The 22520-nt window shown below is 42.5% G+C and overlaps 1 non-coding gene across 1 annotated transcript; it reads left to right on the top strand.

The window, feature by feature from the left end:
- Positions 1 to 894: 894 nt before the first annotated feature.
- Positions 895 to 970, top strand: TRNAS-GGA (transfer RNA serine (anticodon GGA)). Its single transcript has one exon. It is a non-coding gene; the product is annotated as a tRNA-Ser (tRNA).
- Positions 971 to 22520: the final 21550 nt, after the last annotated feature.

The raw sequence follows: 22520 nt of genomic DNA, 5'->3' as shown, positions 1-22520 counted from the left end.
TTTTTTCCATTGATTGATTGAGAGAGAGAGAGAGAGAGAGAAGTATCAACTCATTGTTCCACCTAGTTGTTTTAGTTAGTTGTGTACTCATTGATTGCTTCTCATTTGTGACCTGACTGGGGATCGAACCTGTGACTTTGGTACAATAGGACAACGATTTACTTACTGAACCACCAGCCAGGGCCTAAAAATTTTTTGAATTCTCTATTCCCTTTATGTAACATTCTATCCTTGTTTTATGTATACCATATCATTTCTCACTATTCAAGAATATTAGTTACCTTTAAATTTAAGGTTTTTATTCTGCCCTCTCTTTTTTTTATTGTGTGTTTTTGTCTTTTCTTCATTTTGGAGATGTTCCTTGTTTTATTTATTTGTGTTCAAAAGAGAGTTAACTGCAAGCTCTGTGATCTTGATAGAATTTTATCAGTTGATATATTTTATTGTAGATTGCACTAGCCAGACTAGAGCTTTTTTTTTTCTCCATTTTCCAAGCCTGTTAAGATCTTTTCTATGTCAGGGGCTTTAGACATCAGGATCTATCTGAAAGGCACACTTTCCCCACCTACCATACCAATATACACTCTTGCCTGAGCCTTCTTTCCCTTTAGATACTTGCTTACACATCACTTCTTTGGATGGGCTTTCTCTGACTATCCTATCTAAATAAAACAGCCTTCCATTATTCTGCCCTGTTTCCTTCCTCTATAATATTTACCACAATTTAATTTATGTAATTGAAAACTTACATATTATGCAATACAGTACTTTCTTGTCCTGTTTCCTATTATATAATCACAAGCTTTGTGTGGGCAAGGACCATTTCTACTTGTTCAAAGTTCTAGCCTTAGAGCTTAGCACTGCAATATAGCATGGTCAAGATATTCATTCACAGCCCTGGCCGGTTGGCTCAGTGGTAGAGCGTTGGCCTGGAGTGCGGAAGTCCCGGGTTCGAATCCCGGCCAGGGCACACAGGAGAGGCGCCCATCTGCTTCTCCACCCCTCCCCCTCTCCTTCCTCTCTGTCTCGCTCTTCCCCTCCTGCAGCTGAGGCTCCATTGGAGCAAAAGATGGCCCGGGCGCTGGGGATGGCTCCGTCACCACTGCCCCAGGCGCTGGAATGGCTCTGGTTGCAACAGAGTGCCCCCCCATGGGCAGAGCATCGCCCCCTGGTGGGCGTGCCGGGTGGATCCTGGTCGGGCGCATGCGGGAGTCTGTCTGACTGCCTCCCCGTTTCCAGCTTCAGAAAAATACAAAAAAAAAAAAAAAGAAAAAGAAAAAGATATTCATTCACTTAGTCAATGAATGGATGGGTGGATAAGTGAATGGAAATTGTATGTTTTTGGTTAATTTCTGCTATAAGTAGCTCTGTAGCCTTGGGCAAGTCCTTTAACCTCTTTGAGCTTTGTTTAACTTCTTCAGACTTAAAATAGCAGGGCTTACTCTAACCTGTAGAGGTATTGATGAGGCACAGATGAAATAGTTGATGCAAAAATGCTCAGTAAGAAGGTTTATATAAATATGAGGGCTTATAAGAGGTCGAATACAACTTTATCTTTTTTCAATTGGACTTACTGGAATGACATTGGTTAATACAATCACACAGGTTTCAGGCCTACAATTCTATAACACATCCTCTGTACACTGCACTGTGTGTCCACCACCCCAAGTCCAGTCTCCTTCCATCACCATGTATCCCCTTTTGCTCTCTTCTACCTCCTCCCTTCCCCTCTTACAATCACCACACTGTTGTCTGTGTCTATTCGTTCTTTTTCTCTGCTTAATCCCTTCACCTATTTCACCCAGCTCCACAACCCACTTCCCCTCTGACAGCTGTCTGTTCTTTGTATCTCTGACTTTGTTTCTATTTTGTTTGTGCTAAGTGAAATAAGCCAGTCAGAGAAAGACAAGTACCATATAATTTCACTTTATGTGGAATCTAATTAACAAGATAAACTCATTTTTTAAAATTTTTTTCTTCTTTTCATGCTGAAACCTCAATCTAACACTTCAAGAATCATACCTTAATAGCACCTTCTAAGTGGTGTTGTTATTAAGAGTCCTTTTTAGAACCAAATAAACTATCCTCATAGATGTGATTCGAATCAGACACGCCTTATTCAGACTCCTGAGAAAATCACATCATAAGAAGATTCCAGTTTCTGGTTCTAGTGCAATAAAGGGGATGGGTAATATTGACTCACGTTCTACTTTTAAGTACAAGGAAGGAAGAGATAATAAAAATTCATGAACAAGGATGAGGATTAAGTCATTCTTTTATTTGTACCACCGTTTCCAATAGTATTTGCCCCAAACTAATCAGAATAAACTATTTCCTCTTATAGTAATAATGTGGTCAAGCTAGAACACTTATTCATTGCTGATTGAAAGGTACATTGATATAACTCTTCTAGAAAGCAATTTAGAAATAGCTATAATGTGGCTTAAAGGTTTTGGTACCCTAAATGTTCTAAGAAGTTATCCTAAGGAAATACTCCAAAATATGGGAAAAAAATCTATATTCAAAATTATTCCAGTATTTAACAGTGTAAATTATTTAGAGATGACAGAACATATTTCCAATAATATATTAAAGGTTAAGTAAATTTATGGAGTATATTTGGCAGAATATTATGCAGCCAAAACAAGCAAGGTTATAAAAGCTATAGAAAACCATGGAGAAAATTTTATAATACAGTATACCAAACTGTACATATACATTATTACTGAGTTAAAGACTTTAAAAAGAAAGCTTACATAAACATAACAAAAATGTATTCTATTTAGATGGGGAAATACTGGCCTTTGGTTGGTAACTCAGTTGTGGTTAGAACATTGTGCTCAAGTGCAGAGGTTGCCAGTTCAATCCTCAGGCAGGGCACATACAGGAACAGGTCAATGCTCTTGGCTCTTTCTCTCTTTCTCTCTCCCTTTCTCTCTTTAAAATTAATAAAATAAACATTAAAAAAATAAAATAATTGCCTGACCAGGTGGTGGCACAGTGGATAGAGCGTTGGACTGGGATGCGGAAGGACCCAGGTTCGAGACCCCGAGGTCGCCAGCTTGAGCACGGGCTCATCTGGTTTGAGCAAAGCTCACCAGCTTGGATCCAAGGTCGCTGGCTCGAGCAAGGGGTTACTCCGTCTGCTGAAGGCCCACGGTCAAGGCACATATGAGAAAGCAATCAATGAACAACTAAGGTGCCACAACGATAAACTAATGATTGATGCTTCTCATCTCTCTCCGTTCCCATCTGTCTGTCCCTCTCTTTGACTCTCTCTATGTCTCTGTAAAAAATAAAAAAATTAAAAAAAATAAGTGGGAAAATAATGGAGGAATCTTTTTCCTATGAGTACCTCAGGACCAGCCAGTCAATCAACTGCTTGGTGTTTTTGAACTTCAGGGAAAGTGTATAAAGAAAAACCATGAAGGAGAAGGAAAATCATCCTCAACTAGATTTTGAGCTTCTTAAAACTGAGATGTCGCTCTGACTTTTCTTACCTTCCCTAGAGTTTAACTTGGGCTATGCACAGAGTAAACACAGGCACATCCTGCTAGTCTTCCCTAGGTCTAGTTCTGGTTCTGAGAATCTTTTAATTCTTGCATGCTGCAGGGTTGAGCATTAATTAGGAAGCAAACAGGCCTCCTTCTTTTAAGAGTATCCCATGAGAAAGGGGAGCAAGGCAGAAGTCTCTATGGCTCAGGTGTCAGCAAACTTTTTCTATAAAACGTTGGAGAGTAGTAAATATTTTGGACTTTGCAGATCATGAATTCTCCACTACTCAAGTTTGACTTAGGGGAGTAAAAGAGGCCACAAACAACTCATAAACTAATGACTGTGTGTTCCAAAGAAACACCATTTACAAACACAGGTGACAGGCTTTAGTTTGCAGGTCCCTGCTAGAGCTAATATATTTTCTTCTTCATGTGTGTTGATGCCTCCATTTGTCATCACTGTTCAGTTAGTTCCAGATGATCCTCACTTCTTTAAACAGAAGTCAACTAAGACCCTCACATATTCAATCATTCCATAAGGCAAAGATGCAAATCAGCTAGCCACAATTCTGTTCATGGAGCCATTAAGTAGTACAGAGAGAGAGAGAGAGAGATTAGAGCTTACTGGGCTTGTACCCAAATTTTGAGGAGAACATAATAGGCTAAACCATATGAGACTGCCATTTTTGTAGGTCAAGAAATAGTTGCATATCATCTACTTCATATGGTCCAACCTGGTGGTAGTACAAGTTAACTCACATCACAGCCTAACTGCTGGCACTCACTAAACGCTTACCATGAGCTAGGGTTTTTGTTGGACAAAGTTCACATATCATGATTTTGCTTAATTCTCAAAAGAGCTCCATAAAATAAAATTTTATGTTTCCTGTTTTACTGGTAGGGAGCTAGAAGCTCAGACAGGTTAAATAAATGACCTAAGATCACGTAGCAAACTGAGGCTTCAGGTTCAGAATCCAGATTTATTCCATGGAATCACACTATTTTTCTATGACTCACACTTTTCAAGCTAAAATCTAAACCATAGGGCTACAAAACTACCCTGTGGGATATCCTGGTATACACTGGAAACAGCACACTGAGGTAGGCAAAGGGGCTTAGGAATCCTCTGTCTCTGGTTCCCTTTGACTCTTGATGCTTATTTAGGAAATGCTCAAAATCACTTGGGGACTTGTTGAATACAGATCACTGGGCCCAACCTCTAAAATTTCTAATTCAGTAGGTGTGGGGTATGGCCCAATAATTTTAATTTCTAACAAGTTCACAGGTTCCTCTGACACTTCTGGTACTGGAGACCATACTGTGAGAATCATGGTTACAGACATTAACCATCCACTCTTCTAGCTCCTTATTGGAGTTGAGCGATCCCAGCCCTCTTACCCGTCTGTTCCTGTTTGCTGTTAAACTAATCCGAGACGCTGTTTTGACATAATAAATTCATGGAGTGATAATGATAAATAGTGGAAGATAATTTGCTAAATGCCAAGCAGATCTGCCTCCTATTTAGATACATACAAACTGTACATACTTTTATATGAAACTCAGTGTGAGTGTAGATCTTACCCTACTCAGGGGTAAGTTGTTATGCCAGAGCTGTTCTGGTTATATGTTTCGCTTTGTGTGTGTGTGTGGGGGGGCGGAGAATATGAAATTTTTCCATCTTATGAGTCCCCTTCCTATATTTCAGGTCATTCCTCTTGCTGCCTTGGCTTTACCTATAGAAACTCCCAGTACAGTGTTTTGGCAAGGGGCTGCATAAAAAGAAAACAATGTCTTGTCCCATGATAATCCAAGGGACCGAGGGTCCTGTGAAATGTGAGTCACATGGAGTCCTTCAGTGGGCAATCACTGAGCTCATGCATCTGCAGAGAGGGCGGGAATCTTTCTGTTTTTGATCCATGAGGCTCTTTTGGGAGTGGCTCTCAGCCATACGCTTCTCTCCTGGGTTCTCTCTCCATTGGAGCTCCTTCTTGGTTTCTCACAAATGTGAGGTCTCAAACTGAGGCTATGCTCTTGAACAGCCCTTGTGGCCCAGTACCTAAAGCAATTGCATGACTTTTTTCCCTCCAGGTTCTCTGGTGTCCCAGGTATCCTTGTATATCACACTACCAAACCGCTTTCTGTGTCCTAGGATTGGAAATGTTTTCATTCATTCAACACACATGTTGAATGACTCCTTTAAAATTAATTTTTTTTTTTAAATTTCGAGTCAACATACAATATTGTATTAGTTTCAGGTGTATGACATAGTGATTAGACATTTATATATCTTATGAAGTGATCCCCATAATACATCTAGTACCCATTGGCACCTAAATTATTATGATAATGTTATGGACAATATTCCCTCTGCTGTACATTATATCCCCATGGCTCATTTGCATGATGGTGGCCAGATGGGAGGGGTTGGGAGATGAGTGTAAAAGCTGAAGGGAACTAAGAAGTACACACTGCCAGTTATTGAATGCTTCTATATACCAGGTACCATGTTCAGTACTGAGAGGGCAGACATGCAGCATGTAATAATACATTGTATTTCACAAAAATTCTGACTTATATTGAATCTGAAAATCTGACCTTTGAAAACACTGTTTTGGGGGGGGTTTGGTATGTGAACAAATCATGTGCTAAATAATTATATTGACCATCGTCTGAGTCAGGGTCGGCCCTTCCTAGAAATGAAGAAGGAATGCCTGAAACAGCATGACTTTAGGGGTTCCTTCCTCAATATTACTCACACAAATTCTCCAGTTCTTTGCTGCTTTGATTATGGTATAGGTCATGCAAAGGTGAGGGATTTAGGTTCTTCTGAATTCAGATTCTGTTTTTTAATTGCAGTTATCCAAAGACATAGGGTATAGGTCAAGACAGATGATATGTGAGCATCAAAGTTGAGGGTGACATTATGACACTTGGGTGTAAGAATCATAGCTCAAATGCCAGAAAGAACAGGGGTTTCTTAGAAGTTCTTAGCCAGCCAGAGTTATCTTGGGAGTATTGTGTACCTGGCAGATGATGGGGATAAAGATACAGACAATCAAAGCTCTAAACTTGAATTTTATTTATGTAAATTTTGACAAGATTTTTTTCCTTTAATGGTTTGAGATTAGTCTTATATACTAGGTCCACTAGCACGTATTTTAAAATTATTACTATTATTTTCTATTCAGTGAGAGGAAGGGAGGCATAGACAGACTCCTGCATGTGCCCAAACTGGGATCCAGTTGGCAAGCCCACTAGGGGGTGATGCTCTGCCCAACTAGGGCTGCAGCTCTGTTGCTCAGCAACTGAGCTCTTCTTAGTGCCTGAGGTGGAGGCCATGGAGCCATCCTCAGTGCCCAGGGCCAACTAGCTCCAACTGAGCCATGGCTGCAAGGGGGGCTGGAAGAGAGAGAGAGAAAGAGAGAGAGAGAGAGAGAGAGAGAGAGAGAGAGAGGCAATGGAGGGATGGAGAAGCAGATGGGTCTTTCTCCTGTGTGCCCTGGCCAGGAATCAAACCCAAGACATCTACACACTGGGCTGAGGCTCTACCACTGAGCAAGCCTGCCAGGGCCCACTAGCACATATTTTTATCTCTCTGTGGTAAGGATCCTTTCTTCACTCATTATTTCAAAGTAAATTTCAAATGATCATTTCAAAATCTCAGTGTAGCTCTAGATGAGAGGTCTCCAAACCAGGAATTAAGAGGCACTGGGAAGCCTAGTATATCAGCAGAAAGGTTGGCAATTGAATTTATAATTATCACCATTCAAAAATAGCTTTCTAAACATAATGGCAAAAGACCCAAGCCATATAAGTAATGATTGCCAAATCTCACTGTGCAAAACAATTTTTTTAGGCACACAAAAATGCCATAAAGACAATTTTATTTTTGTTTTTGTTTTTTTTTTTTTGCATTTTTCTGAAGCTAGAAACAGGGAGAGACAGTCAGACAGACTCCCGCATGCGCCGACCGGGATCCACCCGGCACGCCCACCAGGGGCGACGCTCTGTCCACCAGGGGGCGGTGCTCTGCCCATCCTGGGCGTCGCCATGTTGCGACCCTCCTGGGTGTCGCCATGTTGCGACCAGAGCCACTCTAGCGCCTGGGGCAGAGGCCACAGAGCCATCCCCAGCGCCCAGGCCATCTTTGCTCCAATGGAGCCCTGGCTGCGGGAGGGGAAGAGAGAGACAGAGAGGAAGGCGCGGCGGAGGGGTGGAGAAGCAAATGGGCGCTTCTCCTATGTGCCCTGGCCGGGAATCGAACCCGGGTCCTCCGCACGCTAGGCCGATGCTCTACCGCTGAGCCAACCGGCCAGGGCCCATAAAGACAATTTTAAAAGCAAACAACAAACTGGTAATTTTTTTTTGCAAAATTTATAGAAAACATTGCAATTTATATATTTGATAATAAATACAGAATTCTTACAAATCAATAAGAAGAAGCCCAATACCCTAACACGAAAAAGATGTATTAATTAGGGGTGTGCTCACAGTTGGAACAGCAACTTCTACAATAGGAATGTTCCTCATTGGTGGGAAGCTTTTCTGTCTCTAAAGGTTTAGGGCCAAAGCTTTTGCCCCTGTGGCTCTATTATTTTCAACATGTGGTTTCCAAGACAAATGCCTTCCACTGCACAAACCAAGGGAAGAGTTGAAAACTCTAGAGGATTCATGTACGGGATGCTGTATGGGTCAGACCTATCACATACTTGTCACGTCCCCTCATATCCTGTTGGTTAGAAGTGAAGCACATTCACATGGGAGTATTTAAGTGTAAGGGGGGCAGAGAATATTGTATACCTGTGTGTCTAATAAGAAGTGAAAATGATTGGTGAACAACCATCTAGTCCCTGCCATGGCCAAATTACATGCTTTATAGGAGTCAAATTATATATATATATATCCATTTTTTGTAAACACATAAAATGACACTAGTATCACTTTCAGCTATGACCCTGACGACAGTTGTGAGATGTGAGAGCACTGAGTAGGATCTTACAAAACAGTCTTGCAACCCAATCTCAAAAAGAATCTGAAGTTACAGGAGCAAAGAAGATTTATATAGAGGCAAGCTATTAGTGTTGTAGGAGGTCATACCTTTCCCTGCCCCTTTTTAAGCCCAGGTAAGAGATTTCAGCGAGCACTGGGAAGCTTCCCACATGTTCCTGGAGTGTATGTGACTCATGCCCAAGAAGCCTAAAAGGGCACACCGGGGTCAGGAGCTGGCAGGAGCGGACCCGGGGCTGCCAGTTTGGGAAGTAACTTCGCTCCCTCCATGGGTAAGAGGGTTAGTGTTTTTGCTTTGTTTGGTTGGTTTTTTTGGGTTTTTGTTTGTTTTTGTCAGATTTGATAGCCACATGCCAGGAAGAGTTGGTGAGCAGTTGCCTGAGATCCTGCCCAAGAGGGAGCACCTGGGGGGACATGGGAACCTCAGCACAGGAAGCTGGACGTGCACTACCGAATTTCAGAGGCTCAGAAATGGGATTTAAGTGACCAGCCAGAAGAAATGCCTCCATTTGTATCAAGGAAATTGGAAGTGAGAAATTCCCAACAACAGGGCGGGGTTCTCTGAAGAACCCATAGAAATGACCTAGGAGAGAAAGAATGAGCTTGAACAGTTGCCAGGTCCAGATAGCACCGAGGCCAACCCCTGACAACATCAGGCAAGTAAGAATTCTCTTGTGCCCTCTCCTCGTCACCCTCCCCACGCTCCAGCTCAGAGACCAAGTGAGCGAGTCAGCCGAGCAGGAAACATTCTGGGTGAGGAAAGAAGAAGCCCCCATCCCACTGCAGGAAGCGGGGCTACCCCGGCCAAACCGGAGGTCAGGGAGAGTGGGGAGACTTTGCTACTAAGTCAAAATTGAAGTTTATGTTGTTCCTCTAGGTTGGAGATTAATTACTGAACCTAACTGCTTTGTGACCAAAAGTGACAAAAGGACTTCTCATTATCTGAAGTGATCTGGTTTTTATCTAAGTGGAGGATAAGTGTTAATAGGTTCGGTGAGACTGTATATATGTGAATTCAATGCAATCATTTCAACTACACGTGGAAGCACTGTTGAAAAGTTAATGACAACACGCTAACAAGCAGAATCTTGGGAGGCGGGATTGTGGACAAATGAGTTTCTGTTTTGTTTGTGTAAGTATCTGAGTCTCTCAAAGTTCCCACAGTCCATACTGTATTTGCCATATAATCAGGATGATTGTACATATTATACACATGCAGTAATGTATACATGATGTGAAATGCAGTAAATTGTATACAACTTTAAGATATCTTGCCACCTTCTCTCCTGCAAGGTGACTATTCATTGGATACCTAACTTCAAAATCTCTCCGTGTATAAGTCATCATTATTTGATTTATGAACATTAAACTGAACATTAAATTCATTTCAATGGCCATATTGGTATCAGTCCATGTCTTAAGGTGTCACGTGTATAGACATTGAAAGATCTTTTCACAGTGCATCCATTTCTTCTGCCCTCTAAACATCTGTCTGCTATTTCTGAATCTCCTCCTCTTGAGTTCTTATTAAGTTATTCGTCACCAAAGAGGAAATATTTGGTGTCCACCTCAAACCCTACGTTTTTCAAGAAGGTTTGATCATATGTACATAAATCTCTTCTCCTTCCTTATTCCCACCGGCATGAATCTGGACCACATGAATGAGCAACTGACCACATACTACCTGACTCTTTTCTGGTTTTTAAGCTTATTCTGTAGGTGATAACTTTCTCCAAGCAAAAGCATGCTTGTGATCCTTCCAAATGCCTTGAGCCCCTAAAGACCCATTCTTGGGCATATATTAGGTAAGAAAACAAATCATTATATCAAACAGATTTAGGTAAAAAGACATGATTCTTTTTATTTCTGTATCTCTTGTGTGATAACCTGTTGGATCTTGAGCCCCTCAGGAAGGGGCGATTCTAAGACTACTGTTATTTTCCTGGTGTGTACTCTCTTGCCTTCTGGTTTCTCTCCTGTCAACAATTTTCTCTAGCGGCCTGCATTTGGAGAGGTTCACTGGTCTAGATGCCGGCGAGGTTCAGGAAAAGTAGGAAGCATGAAAATAAATACCAGCAAACATCACAAACAACATATACCTGTTGCTTGGTCTGGTTGGGAGTTTGAGGATGATCAGTGAACTATTAGCTTGTGCTAACTCTATCCCCCAAATAACGAAGTATTGAGGCATTTCTGTGACTACTATGTATTACAGCTACTGTCCTTAGCTGCCTTTTTACTGAGGGCCTTCTCTTCATGTTTTACTAGGCACTTTATAAACATCATCTCAATGAATTCTTGAAACGTTAACAAAATATAGAATTATTTACTCTCATTTGCAGATGAGGAATTAGAAGTGTTAAGGAATTAGAAGTGTTAGAGTCTCTATTATAGACTCATATGGGGCCATTTGGTGGCTAACCAGCAGGATGGGATGTGAGTTTAGGTTTGTTGGCTTCTGATGCCTATATTCTTTCCACTGTGCCATGATGTTTCTTAAAAAACAGTTTCTTAAAAATTTTTTCAAGTTTTTAAACTGCAGTTTTAAAAATAAGTTAAATGTATACTTATTATATGACTTACCAATTCCACTCCTATCTACCCATTAGAAATGAAAGCTCAGGTCTACACAAAGACATATATATACATGTTAAATGCAGCTTATTTGTAATATCTCAAACCAGAAAACCACCCCAATGTCAGCCATTAGATGAACACAGGCATAACTCCGAGATGCGGGGAGTCCAGTTCCAGACCACCGCAATGAAGCAAGTGCTACTCACAGTAAAGAGAGCCATGATCTTTCTGCTAGAGGAGGCTCTTGCCTTCAGTGGGTAAAAAAAGCAACACTTTGAAGCACAATAAAGTGATGTGTGCCTAAAACAGATGAATCAATAAACAGATTAGACTAGATTAGATGAAAGACAAGTAAACTGTAATAATATATCTATATAATAGAATACTGATCAGCAGCAAAAGGTAGGCACTATTGATACAGGCACCAACATGGGTGAACTTCGAAAACATTATCCTGAACAGAAGTCAGATACTGAAGACTATGCATTTTATCATTTTATTTACATGACATTTCAAAAAAAGGCAGAACTGTGGAGATACAAATCTGATGGGTAATTTGTTCAGGCTGGGGATATAAGGGGATGAATGACAAATGGGGGAGGGTATTTTTGAGGGTTATGGTTGCACAGCTGTTTAATTTACTAAAAATCATCAAACTGTAAATTTACAAAAGGAGAACTGAATGGTATTGTGACTTTAATAAAGCTGTTGAACTTAATATAGCCATTTCAAGTGTATAGATGACAAAGGCTGATTTTATTATTCCCAAACTAGTCAATCTCCATTTGTTCTCTGGTTTAGGAAAACACTGATAAATTACTTCTGCCTAGTCTAGACTTCATATTGATGGAATTATACCTAGTCATGCTTTGCATAACAACATTTTGGTCAATGACAGACAGTGTATATGATAGTGGTCTCAGAAGATGAGACTGAAGCTGAGTAATTCCTATCACCCACTGATGTCATAGCCCCATAACATCACAGTGCAACACATTACAGATTCGTGGCAATGCTGGTAGAAACAAACTTACTGCATTGCCAGTCACATAAAAGTACAGCACATTCGATTCTGTATAGTATGTAATACTTGAAAATATAACAACTGGTTATGTATTCACCATACCTTTGTCTTTTCCTTCCTCCCTTCCTTCCTCCCTTCCTCCCTTCCTCCCTTCCTCCCTTCCTTCCTCCCTTCCTTCCTTCCTTCCTTCCTTCCTTCCTTCCTTCCTTCCTTCCTTCTTTCCTTCCCCCCTCCCTCCCTCCCTTCCTTCTTCCTTCCCTCCCTATCCCTCCCTCCTTCCCTCTCTCCCTCCCTCCCTCCCTTCCTCCTTTCTTTCCCTTTCTCTCTCTCTCTCTCTCTCTCTCTCTCTCTCTCTCTCTCTCAATCTCTCTTTCTTTCTTTCTTTCATTTTTATTGAGGCAGGGAGAGACAAAGAGACAGGAACATCGAGCTGTTCCTTGTATGTTCCTTGACTGGGGATTGAACTGGGCAACCACTGCAGTTTCAGACTATACTCCAACCAACTGAGCTATCTGGCTAGGGCTTAATTAATTAATTTATTTATCCATTGATTTTTAGAGAGACAGAGAGAGGAAAGAAGAGAGAGGGGAGAAGGAAGGGAAGTATTCATTTGTTGTTCTACTTAGCTATGCATTCATTGGTTGTTTTTGTGTGTGCCCTGATCAGAGATCAAACTTGCAATGCTCTAATGACTGAACTAACTGGCTAGGGTCCTTTTGTTATTTAGAGTGTATTTCTTATACTTATAAAAAAAAGTTTGCCATAAAACAGTATGCCATGTTACGCTGGCAGCAGCTTAATACAATTTATGGTTACTACATCTCTTGGCTGCATCATTTTCTCATGTGCTTGATTTAATCTCATCTTGTTTTGTTCATCATGGCCCCTAAGCATACAAAATCCATTGCTAGTGTTGCCAGTAAGAGGCTACATCGAATGATTGTCCTGAAAACGAAATTAAGGGCTACGAAGGTGGAAAATCAATGGCGATTACTGCTGGCCAGTCAGCCATGTCCCTTTCTACCATAGCTACAATCTAGAAGAACAAGAACAAGTGACAGAAAGCTGCTAAAGGATCTATTACATTGAAGACAAGAGGACTAACAAAAATTCAATGAAGGCCTACATCAGACATAAAGAAACTTCTAATATCCTGGATTAAAGACCAGACACAGGAGTGTATCCCTCTAAGTTCCATAATGATCATGACTGTAGCAACACATTTGTCTGTGATGTTGAAAGAAAAGACTAGACCCAACTAAGATGTTAAATTTACTGCTATCTCTGGGTGATTTAACAGATACAAGAGATCATCATTCATTACATAACGTGAAGGTGAGAGGTGAGTGCAAGTGCTGATGTGAAGGCAGTTGAAGCATTTTTGGAAACTCTAGATATGTTGATTATAGAGAAAAATTACTTGCTAAAGCAAATATTCAATATAATGGGGCCTCTCTGTTCTGGAAACAAATGCCTGAAAGGACTTTCATACATAATGAGGTCAACTCAATGCCAGTTTCAAGGTCGTTTTTTTTTTCTTCTATTCAGTGAGAGGAGGGGAGGCAGAGAGACAGACTCCTGCATATACCCCAAACAGGACCCTCCTGAAAAGCCCACTAGGGGGTGATGCTCTGCCCATCTAGGGTGCTGCTCCATTGCTCAATAACCGAGCTCTTCTCTCTTCTTAGCACCTGCAGCAGAGGCCATGGAACTGTCCTCAGTGCCTGGGGCTAACTTGCTCCAATCAAGCCATAGCTGCAGTATGGGGGGGGGGGGAGAGAGAGAGAGAGAGAGAGAGAGAGGAGCCAGAGGGGGGTGGAGAAGCAGATGGGCACTTCTTCTGTCTGTCCTGACCGGGAATTGACCCCGGGACATCCACACGCTGGGCTGATGCTCTAGCACTGAGTCAAATGGCCAGAGCTCAAAGTCTTTCAGGACAGAATAAGTCTAGCTTGGGGGCAATGTTGCATGCTAGAAATAGCAAACTTTTGTGATATGGGACGCTGAGAACCCCAGGGCCTTCAAGCATAACAATAAATACACACTGCCAACCAATGTACCACAAGAGCAATAAGAATTTATGAAATAACCAGCTCCTCTTCCAAGATATCCTCCTGAATTGCTATGCCAGAGAAACACTGGTAGAATGATATACTGTATTTTTCGCTCCATAAGATGCACCTGACTATAAGACACACCTAGGGTTTTAAGGAGGAAAATAAGAAAAAAATATTCTGAATCAAATGGTGTGTTAAAATATTTAATAAAGTATATCACAATAATATTTCAACAATGTAAATTCAATAGCAGTATTTACAACCATTAGCACTGTCATTAACAAATGAGAAGAGACTTTAATGTTCAAATACTCTTCTAGTTGTCCGGAACCCCTGGAACGCATCATCGCTGGTGTCAGAATTTAAGAAGCTCAGTTGCTCACAATCACTGGTATCACTTTCTTCGCTATTTTCATATAAGATACCATCTTCAGTGCCATCTAAGGCATTGCTAATGCCACATTTTTTGAAGGACCGTACCACGGTTTCATTCTTCACTGACTGCCATGGTGTTTTCACCCATTCACAAACTTGAGTGACAGTGGGTCTCTTCATTCATCCAGTTGGTGTCAGATCATGATTATCAGCAGCCATCCATTTGTTCCACTCTTCTCGCATAGAGAATTTAAACAGTTTGTTGATGGAAATGTCGAGAGGTTGCAACTGGCTGGTAAGACCCCCAGGAATTACAGCTAGATGAGTCTTCATGTCTTTAAATTTATTTTGTGGTTTTGCTAATATGTGCTCTAAACTGGTCAAGCACTAATGTTAGGGCAGATTTTTTCCAGAAGCCTTCTAGGACGTCTGGACCAAACTTTTTCAATCCACACTCTCATTCCATTTTCGTCCATCCATCCTTTCTCATGAAAATGCACAACAGCTCCTCGTGGGATCACTTCTTTTGAAACCCCCAGAAAAGGTGAGTGTTTATGGGCGATCTAGGGGATACTGCTGGCCCTAGAGTCTTTTAGATTCCAGGACCGGCCATGCAGGTTGTTGTTCTTCTTTAATTCAGGATACCCCCCTGCTGCCGCACTGGGGGAAGTCCAGTTATTTTTTACTCTAATGTTACCACAGAGGTCAACTACCTGGATTATCGCTGGAATAAACTGATGGAGATGAGCAGCATAGCCTGCTCTGTCTGCCGCTGCTTTGCCTGAGCTGGCACTGGATTCCCAGCTCACTACAGGTGCTTGTACCCTTGGCCCCTCCCCTATCTGCCAGGCAGCCAGCCAATGAAATACTATTAGGCTGGCAACAAGTGATATAGCACTTCACACAGAGCTCCAGCAGCTGCAGCGCAGTCCTCCACCACTGCAGCACGCCTCTCACGTCTGCCCTCCATGATGTCAGATGAATGCACCCACACAACGTCGCTGGCCTTCCTTCCTGCGCTGCATGCAACTGTGGAAACCAGGACCAGGAGATCACTCAGCAGATGCCGTGGCTGGTATGACTACACTCCCGCTGGCGCTCATTTTACATATGTATACCAGTGCAGCACCCCACAGCAGCTAAAAAACAAAAACAAAACAAACAAACAAAAAAACCCCCGAACATTCGCTCCATAAGACGCACGGGCATTTCCCCCTCCACTTTTTTGGGGAAAAAAGTGTGTCCTATGGAGCGAAAAATACAGTACTTATCAAGATTTTGCTTATTGTTCATAATGCTCACGGACAGCCTCCTTTTATTGGTGACTTTTATATTAAAATAGTGTTTTTCCCTCCAAACATCACCGTGCTGATCCAAACAGTGGATCTAAGAGTTACAGCAGCTTTTAAAGCCTACTACCTGAAGAGGACCTTTGCCTAGGATCTTGCTGCAAGTGAGAAAGATAGTGATGCAGTTCAGGAGGGATTATAACATCTAATCTAGTACATTGCCTTGGGGTGACACCACCAAGGAATGTATGAATTGCATCTGGAAGAAGACACTTAAGGTTCATTATCTATGATTACTCAGAATTTGACAAGGGTGAGGAGGTTGCAAAAACTCAACAAGGATGTGGATGAGATGCAAACAACTTTAATCAGGGTGTGGGTGACGTTGAGGAGTGATAGAAGCGGTTTCCGTGGAATTGATTAGGGAGGAGTTGTTGAAACTGGAACAGGAACCCATAGCCAAAGAAGAGGCAAGAAAAATGGAAACTGCAGGAGAAGAAAAGGAAACCCCAAGAAAATTCACAGGAAAGAGTTTAACAGAAGCTAAACAAGCAGTTGTCAACAAGCCCCTTAAAAATGTTTGAAAACATGAACTTTACAACAGTAAAATATTTTCATTAATAAAGTGAATGTTCATGGTGCACAATCTGCTCACAAGCAAATCTATGATGAAGAAAAGAGACAAACCAAGCCAAATACTGTGGACATGTTTCTGAAAAGAGTGACAACTCCTTTAGAGCCTCAGGCAGGTCCTTCAGGAGGTATTCCTGAAGAAGGTGGTGTTGTCATAGAAGATGACAGCTCCAGATGCTATTGCCCCTGAAGACTTTCCAGTGGGACAAGACTTGGAGGTGGAAGACAGTGATACTGATGATCCTAGTTCTGTGTAGGCCTAATGTGTGGTTTGTATCTTAGTTTTTTGTTGGTATTTTTAAAAATTTTTTTATTTTTCCGAAGTTGGAAACGGGGAGGCAGTCAGACAGACTCCCGCATGCGCCCGACCGGGATCCACTGGCATGCCCACCAGGGGGTGATGCTCTGCCCATCCAGGGCATCTCTCTGCTGCAATCAGAGCCATTCTAGCACCTAAGGCAGAGGCCACAGAGCCATCCTCAGCACTTGGGCCAACTTTGCTCCAATGGAGCCTTGGCTGTGGGAGGGGAAGAGAGAGACAGAGAGGAAGGAGAGGGTGAGGGGTGGAGAAGCAGATGGGTGCTTCTCCTGTGTGCCCTGGCCGGGAATCAAACCCAGAACTCCTGCACGCCAGGCTGACGCTCTACCACTGAGCCAATTGGCCAGGGCCTGGGCTTTTTGTTTGTTTGTTTGTTTTTACAGAGACAGAGAGAGAGTCAGAGAGAGGGATAGATAGGGACAGACAGGAACAGAGAGAGATGAGAAGCATCAATTATTAGTTTTTGTTGCAACACCTTGATTCATTGATTGCTTTCTCATATGTGCCTTGACTGCAGGGCTATAGCAGACCAAGTAACCCCTTGCTCAAGCCAGCGACCTTGGGTCCAAGCTGGTGAGCTTTGCTCAAACCAGATGAGCCCACGCTCAAACTGGCGACCTCGGGGTCTTGAACCTGGGTCCTCTGCATCCCAGTCCGGCGCTCTATCCACTGCGCAACCACCTGGTCAGCCTGTATCTTAGTTTTTAACAAAAATGATTAAAAAGTAAGAAAATAAAAATAGAGAAAAACTTACAAAATAGGAATATAAAAGAAGAAAATAGCCTGGCAGGTGATGGTACATTGGATAGAGCACTAACCAAGGACACTGAGGTCCCATGTTCAGAACCTTGAGGTCACTGACTTGAGTGTGGGCTTGAGTGCAGGCTCACTAGCTTAAGCATGGGATAGCCAGCATGAACGTGGGACTGTCATGGTCGCTGACTTAAGCCCAATGTCGCTTGCTTGAAGCCTAAGGTCACTGGTTTGAGCAAGGGGTCACTGTCTCAGCTGGAGCCCCTCAGTCAAGGCTCATATGAGAAGCAATCAATGAACAACCAAAGTGATGCAACTACGAGTTTATGCTTTTCATCTCTCTCCCTTCCTGTCTCTCTTGCACATGTGCACACTGAAAAAAAAAAAAGAAAAAGAAAAAGAAAATATTTTTTACAGCTATACAATGTGTTTGTGTTTTAAGCTATCCTATTACAAAAGAATGGAAAAGTTAAAAAAAAGTTTATAAAGTAAAAATGTTACAGTAAGCTATGGTTAATTTATTATTAGAGAAAAATATTGACTAAATTTGGTGTAGTCTAATGGTACAGTGTTTATAAGGCCTGCAATGGCAGTGTGCAGTAGTGTACAGCAGTGTGCTGGGCATTCACATTCACTCAGCACTCACTGACTGACTCACTGGGAGCAACTCCAGTCATTCCAGCTACCCATCCTAGTGGCTAGTGGAGCTATGGCCTCTGCCACATCTCTCCCCCATCTATTGTAAAGGTCAGCCCTGGCATAGTTCCATTCATTTTAAGATTTGATGATGGACATATGGAAGCCACTGAAATTGTCTCTATCTACCAAAATAGTAAGCAAAACCAGTATCACATTTCAAAAGGATTATGGAGATTAGTGGCACCATCAAGGCCTTGAAAGATGTGGGCATGGTGATTCATTCCTTCCTCACCCCCATTCAATAATGCAGAAGACTTATATCTTAGAAAATAACTGGGGATTATCATATGTGTGTGTTTGTGTCTTAATTTTTAACTTAATCCTGTGGATAAGATGACCTGTCCTGTGTACATCATGAGTTTCTTTCCTCAGCCACCTCCACCCTTGCCCAATTGGCTCACAAACAAAATAGCCAGGGTGACAATGATCGAGGGTATGTGTGGGCTCAGTTACATGGACTTCTATTCATGAAGTCCAACCTGGCTTCTAACCCTACAGAATGCCCAATCTGTCAACAAACTGCTGAGCCCTGATGTGGCGTCATTCTCTCGGGGTTATCATCTAGCGACCTGGCGGCAGCTTGTTTACGTTGGAACACTTCCTCTGCTGGAGGAGCAGCAGTATTCTTGCTGGAGTATACACCTATACCTGGTTATAGATTTACCTTATGTACCTGCAATATTTCTGCCAAAACCACCATCCATTGACTTGTGAATGCCTCACTTACCATAACATTCTACACAGCCTAGCTTCTCATTCTTTAGCAAATGCAGTACAGAGAAACACATTCTTTAGCAAATGCAGTACAGCGATGGACCTATGCTCATGGCATCACCATGTTCCCCAATTACCCCTTAGTGGCTGGCCTGATAGAATGGTGGCATGGCTTTTAAGGCTCAGTTACAGTGGCAACTGGGTAGCAAAATTTTGCAGGGCTGGGAAAATGTCCTCCAGGAGACAGCGCATGCTCTGAATCAGCACCTAAATCTAATTCCCAGGACTGTGATCAGGGGTGAAACGGCAGATTCCTCACTAGCGATCCACTGAAAACGTTTTTGCATTCAGTCCTCACAACTGTGGGGTCTGCTCCACTAGTGATCATACTTTATACAAAGGAAGAATGCTTCCACGTGGGCCAGCAATGGTTCTCTGAAAGCGAAAGCCGAGACAGCCACCTGGCCATTTGGGGGTCTTCAAGCCAGTGAATCAAGAGGCAAAAAGGGCTTCACTCTACCTACTGGAGTGACTGAGCCTAATTCCCGGGGAAATGGGTTTGCTGCTCCACAGTAAAGGGAAGAAAGGATATGTCTGGAATGCAAGCCATTCCCTGGAGCCTCTTAATACTTCCTGTCCTGTAATGAAACTAAATATGAAAAAACAGAAAAACCAAATATAACCAAGATTGCTTATGGTCAAGGCCCTTCAGGCACAAAGGTTTCGGTTACCCTTCCAGGCAAGGAACCACAACAGTCAACACACTTGCTGAATGCACTATTGAATGGAACGGTGGGAGAAACAGCGGTCAAGAGTATCTACAGCCACCTGGCCAGAGGCAGACATGAGGACTCGAGTAGTTTTGAATACTTTTTCTTATTTTGATATGAAACAATTTATGTCTATATAATGGCTAAAGGCATTATATGGCTAATGGCTCTGGTTGGCTAGATTTTGAATCCTATCTCTGCCACTTACTAGTTTGATGACCTGGACTAAGTTAAAAACATTTTTTTTCAAAATTTGTCTCTGAAAAATGTGAATAGTGATGCAATGTTCCTCAGGGAGTTCTGTGGCCTTTAAGTGGGTTAAAACCTGTAGAGACTGGCCCTGGCCAGTTGGCTCAGTGGTAGAGCATCAGCCTGGTGTGTAGGAGTCCCGGGTTCGATTCCTGGCCAGGGCACACATGAGAAGCGCCCATCTGCTTCTCCACCCCTACCCCTCCCCTTCCTCTCTGTCTCTCTCTTCCCCTCCCGCAGCCAAGACTCCATTGGAGCAAGGTTTGCCCGGGCGCTGAGGATGGCTCTGTGGCCTCTGCCTCAGGCGCTAGAATGGCTCTGATTGTGGCAAAGCGACGCCCCAGATGGGCAGAGCATCGCCCCCTGGTGGGTGTGCCGGGTGGATCCCGGTCGGGCACATAAGGGAGTCTGTCTGACTGCCTCCCCGTTTCCAACTTAAGAAAAATACAAAAAACAAACAAAAAAAACAAACAAACCTGTAGAGACTCAGAATAGTGCCTGGCCCAGAGGAAGCATCAGGGGCAGCTGTCATTATTAGGAGTGGCTGACTTCTACAGACCTGGACGTCTCTCCAGTGGAAACTTTCCCCACACATGTCCCAAAAACCTACATGGAAAAGGACAAATTCCCAGGCTCAAATTTCTCCCTGCTTGTTTGGCCATTGTTGAGGGACCCTCCTAGAAAATTCCCATAAGCATCCTCCGGCATTTTTGTGAGGACACTCTGAGAATAACTTATGCTAGCGAAAGGGACTTGGGCGGTGGGGTAAAAATGCTAAAATTTGACCAAGTCTCCAAATGAAAAATACAGCTTTAGGGGAAGCTAGAAACATCTCCCTCTTTTCCTTTCACTCTCAAAATGCATTAAGATGAACACTGCCCCAGGGCTGGTGTATGCAAACTTCCACTGTGCTTATGGGGAAAGGTTATAATTGAATCCCCTATAATGATGGGACCCCCCCCCCCAAACAAAACAAAACCAAACACCCAGACCGACAAGGCTCAGGGGCTGTGGATTGACCCAGTTTGGCTGCTGGCCCACAGCACCTACAATTATTCTGCAGTGATTTTTATTTATCTATTTAGTGCTCCCACTAGGCAGGGAGAGAGAGAAAGAGAGAGTACAAGAAAGGGAAAGTCTAGTCAAATTCAGCCCTCATGGTTAGGCAGCAAGCTCAAAATTTAAAAAGTTATTCAAATAGATAATGATAAGGGCTGAGTTTCTAATATGCTCCTCCATGGGAAAACGGCATAAATTCTGAGATTTTGCAAATGCCTTACATGTTGTTTGTGATAAGATTATTTGAGTCAGCTCAACTTGACCAGGCAGTGGTACAGTGGATAAAGCATTGGACTGGGATGCAGAGGATCCAGGTTTGAAATCCTGAGGTCGCCAGCTTGAGCGCAGGGTTGCTGGCTTGAGTGTGGAATCATAGACATGACCCCATGGTCGCTGGCTTGAGCCCAAAGGTTGCTGGCTTGAGCAAGGGTTCACTCACTCTGCTGTAGCCCCCCAGTCAAGGTACATATGAGACAGCAATCAATGAACAACTAAGGAGACTAAGGAGCTGCAACGAATAATTGATGCTTCTCATTGCTCTCCCTTCCTGTCTGTCTGTCCCTATCTGTCCCTCTCTCTGTCTCTCTTTCACCAAAAAGAAAAAAAAAGTCAGCTCAATGATGCTATAGAAGAGAATTATCCCAGGGTGAGTGGCTGACCTCTGCACTTGCATCAAAACGGAGAAAGAAATCTCTGCATTTGATTTGAAGATGGTCAATAACAGTTACCAAGTGGAACCAGGGCCCCTTCTGTGCTACTCAGATCTTCATTAGTCGGACTGAAAAAATTGTCCCTTAAAGCTGTGGTCCTGAATGAAATGTGTCAAACATAGTCAAGCAGTCCGTGTATGTTCCTGGGTGCAGGTGTGTTGAGAGGAGAGGTTGACAATACGATGCACCTGTCAAAAACAACATGAGGCCAATCCCAGGGGCTGGTGGAGCTGTGGCCACTACTGTATCTCTCCCCCAACCTATTGTAAAGGTTACATTGAAATAGTTTCCTCTATATTAAGAGTTGGTGATAGATATGTAGTGATTACTTCTACTACATCCCTTACCTGCAATCTCGACAAAACTCAATGGGACATTTGTAGTTACAAAGCACTTTCCTACACAATAGCTCATGGAAGAGGGTAATACATGTTAGCAGCATTTTAAAAATCTGAAATAACTGATGTTCAAGGAAGCAAAGTGATTTGTCCAAAGTCACATGGCTAGTTAGTTTGTGGAGTGGAGGTGTGAACCTGAGAATCAATAAGTTATAATCATATTTAAACTCATACTCCTTTTGTAATTAGAATGTCTATACTCAGCTTTTAGAATTTGACACTTCATAACCTACAGTGGTACTGTACAATACTGTACAGTAGAACTTTCTGTGATGATGGGAATATTCTATAATCTGTGCTATCCAACATGGTAGCCATTAGCCACATGTGGCCACTGAGTACGTATAAAGTGACTAGTGTGACTAAAGAATCTGAGATTTTATTTAACTGTAG

Source organism: Saccopteryx bilineata, chromosome 4, assembly GCF_036850765.1.
Source record: "Saccopteryx bilineata isolate mSacBil1 chromosome 4, mSacBil1_pri_phased_curated, whole genome shotgun sequence".
In the NCBI taxonomy this organism is placed as follows: Eukaryota; Metazoa; Chordata; class Mammalia; order Chiroptera; family Emballonuridae; genus Saccopteryx; species Saccopteryx bilineata.
Note: the sequence above shows the minus strand (reverse complement) of the source record. Positions and strands in the feature narration are given on the sequence as shown.